Here is a 4,140-nt window from a genome sequence, read left to right on the forward strand (position 1 = left end):
AGGAGGAGGAGGAGGAGGAGGAGGTGGTATTGATGTTGTTTTTATTTTAAAAAGAGGAAAAGTACTTTTCCAAACTCGCAAACCATTCATCTGTAAAATGAGAGTGGACTTTATTTTTTGTTTAAGCTCAGCACGTTATGCAAAGTAAGGCTAAGTTGTCTGTTTTAGAACACAGGACAATGCTTCTAAAAGATGTAAAATAAATATTGCAAAAATGTTCGCCAAATGTAATATCGTATATTAAATATTTTATTGACAGAAGCTACAACTTGCATGGGGCTTCTTATATGAGATGTGTCTGTCATGAAAACTTCTGAAAATAGTTCATGACACGTAAGTTTGTCAGACGATATGGTCTAAAATGAAGTTTCTTATAGCTTATAGCATCATTCTTAAAGGGAAAATAGAACATTATATGACAGAAATGTTAATGTAATAACTGTAAAATTTATGAACTCTTTTCTGCAGGACACAGGAGAAAATATGTAACAGAGCAATATAACACTATGACCTCAAAAAAAATCAATCACATCAATCACAATTATCTCATACAAATTGAAGTATAATTTCTTGTCTCTTCATAGCGCTAATATCCAGTCATTTTCACCCTGACATTAAATACTCAATAAATATCATTTTTCATTCATTTCTCTTTCAATAGACTATGACAAACATTCTTTACGAATGAAAGAATCATGCCACAAAGATTCAAGAGAGAAACACAACATGGCAACGGAAATACAACAAATATCACAGAATCAGAAATAGAACAAGCATTTCTGAAGAAAGACATTATTGCAAATAGGGTACAATAAACATCAAAACACTCTTGAATTGACTGAAAGTGTAAGTAAAGACAACAGGAAAACACTTTATCATAAGAACATGTCATACATGTTTTCAAGAATCAGCATCAATTATATAGTTTTCAATTACTTCATCAAAATATTCTTTGCGTTCATTCTATTTATGTTCTTAGAGTTGCATGGCATAGCTTTATGGTTATGGAGTTAGTTCTGCAAACCATGTAGTTCCATGCTTGGTCTCAGAGCACAGTACCTTGTGCAACATTTTTCTACCATGGGTTTTAAGTTGACACCAATGTTTAGTGACTGAACATTGGTAGATGGAAGCAATATAGATACTATCATCTATCTATCTTGGGAGAATTCACAAAAAAACAACAGACAAAGACAGGTGGTGTAGAAAACAAACAAATGTATTAATATAACACTCGGGAATTGAAAAAGTCTTTAACGTTTTGAGCCTTCGCTCTTCCACAGAAAGGAACACATAAAGAAACAAGGGGACAAGGAGAGAAAAAATTGTGTGTGGTGGTCAGCGATCTATCTATCTATCTATCTATCTATATAGTTATCTACCTATCTATCTATCTATCTATCTTTTTGCCATTACAGGTAAAAAGAGTCACTTACTGTAATGTGTTTTTCTGCATGACATTATTGGCCAAGGTTACTGTGGACTTTTCCATAGGCTTTTCTTCCCATGGATAAACATAATCTGTTTCCCCCTTTACACTTTACATCATGACATTTCTGTGATACACGATCCCTATAGATCGTTTTTTTTTTTTACGATCGATTTTGATGGAAAATGTACCGCCCTTTTTTTTCTCATTTTTTTCCTTCCTTCTCCTCCCCAAAAAGAAAAGCTCTACTTTGTAACTTGTCCCCTCTGTGTTCAGCCCTGTGTGGCTAATAAAGAAACATATCTCACTATCTATTTCTCTCTCTCTCTCTCTCTCTCTACATATATATATATATATATATATATATATATATATATATATACATACATACATACATACATACATACATATATCATTATCATTTATTTCTATCTTTTCCATGTTTCAGTCATTAGACAGTGGCCATGCTGGGGCACTGCCTTGAAGAATTCTTAGTTGAATGAATCGACCCCAGTTCTTATTATTTTTAACCCTGGTACTTATTCTATTGGTCTTTTTTGCTAAACCACTAAGTTACAGGGATGTAAACAGACCGACACTGATTGTCAAGCAGTGCTGGCAAGGTGGGAGACAAGCACAGACACAAAATGCATGCGTGCACACACACACACACACACACATGCGCACATTCAACGACAGGCTTCATTCAGTTTCCCCTTACCAAATCGACCCACAAGTCTTTGGTTGCCCTGAGAATATAGCAGAAAACACTCGACAAGCAGTGGCACCAAAACTAGAATCATGTGCTACTGAATCAAAATTCTTACTTCACAACCACTGTGATGTTGTTTAAATTATGCAACACGTTTCCATAGCATTGTTATTTATTTGTTCATTTATGTGTTACATTACATGATTACATAATCAGACTATATTATCAGGCATTTTAGACAGTTGACAGTTAAAAAAATGACTAGCAAAAATTTCACTTCAAAGTTAATTTTATCTACAAACTGAAAAAATGATCTGATAATATAATTATGTAATGTAACACATTAATGAGCAAATAAATAAGCAGATTATGGAAACATAAGTAGCATGATTTAAATAACAACGCTATTCATATTCTTTTATTATATTTTCCACCATATTAAGTGTACTGTGTTTGTTGTTAAGTATGATGGAATTAATGAGTACTTAATATCATAATTTAAGTAGTTAATAATGCACTGCCTCTTCTGTTGACTGTTTGATAGGCAATGTATATCATCAGTGTTCCTCCTGAGTATTCTGTTAGCCAAATACACACTTGAGTCACCTGAGTTAATTGCCAGGACCATTTAGATCTCCACTACATGGTATATATGTGTGTGTGTATATATGTATGTATATGTGTCTATGTATATATACACATGTTCTCACTTTTAAATTTACCCCTACAGATTTTATATAGAATTCAGTGTTAGCACTGAAAGTTATGACCATTTGTATACAAATGTTTATGCAAACAATGTGATCGAAGTTAGGGTAATGAGTGTATATACACATTTCAAGAGTTATTGCTTGACACAAAGCCCTGCTTGTGAAGACCTGTTGAGGCAAGTGAAATTGAAATCGAAATTGAACCAAATTCAATGACTGGCACCTGTGCCAGTGGAGCGCTAACAGTACCAACCAAGCGGGATCACTGCCAGAGCAGTGGTCTCACTTCCATGCCAGTGGCACGTAAGAAGCACCATTTGAGCGCAATCGTTTCCAGCTTTGCCTTACTGGCACTTGTGCTGGTGTCATGTGAGCAAAAACACTGGACTGGCTCCTGTGCAGGTGGCATGTAAAAAACACCATTTGAACATGGCCATTGCCAGTACCGCTGGACTGGCCCTCGTGCCGGTGGCACGTAAAAGCATCCACTACACTCTCAGAGTGGTTGGCATTAGGAAGGGCATCCAGCTGTAGAAACTCTGCCAGATCAGATTGGAGCCTGGTGTAGCCATCTGGTTCACCAGTCCTCAGTCAAATCGTCCAACCCATGCTAGCATGGAAAGTGGACGTTAAACGATGATGATGATGATATGTATGTATATATGTATATATGTATCAGTTACTCCTGTGCTCTTAAGCACATTGGGAAGCAAGTTGATGCCACTGGTTTCTGTTGGCTGTGGTTTGCTCTGCATCCTACCATGTGATATTGGCCTCTCTTTGTTGGTTACAAATGTTCTGTACCTTACAGCTCTCATCCTTCCTCTCTTTCCTTTTCACTCCCAGGGTATCCATTTGAAAGCTGCTTTAGAATGATGTTGTTCTGGTAACCAGCATCAATGCCCTACTCGTTTTCATCTTAGTTCTGAAATGATTTCCCTGGGTGGTCTTGTGTTGGCTCTCTTTAGAGCATCTTCATCGGTTACTTGGGTCTTGCCAATACATTCCCAGGATCCTTCTTGCTGCTTTTACCTTTTCAAATAGTTTCTAATTTAGACACAAGGTAACAATCTGAGGGATGTGGCTAGCCATTAAAATCGACCCTCTACTTGACTAGCACTTTATATTACTGATACTTGTGAATGGATTTTGTAGATGGAAACTGAAAGAAGCCAGACATGTGTGTGTGTGTGTGTGTGTGTGTGTGTGTGAGTTTCTATGAATTATTGTCCCCTTGTCTTGATATAACATGAGGAGGAGGTGGAGGAAGAGGAGGAGGAGGGGAGGAA

Source organism: Octopus bimaculoides, chromosome 2 (genome assembly GCF_001194135.2).
Source record: "Octopus bimaculoides isolate UCB-OBI-ISO-001 chromosome 2, ASM119413v2, whole genome shotgun sequence".
NCBI lineage: Eukaryota > Metazoa > Mollusca > Cephalopoda > Octopoda > Octopodidae > Octopus > Octopus bimaculoides.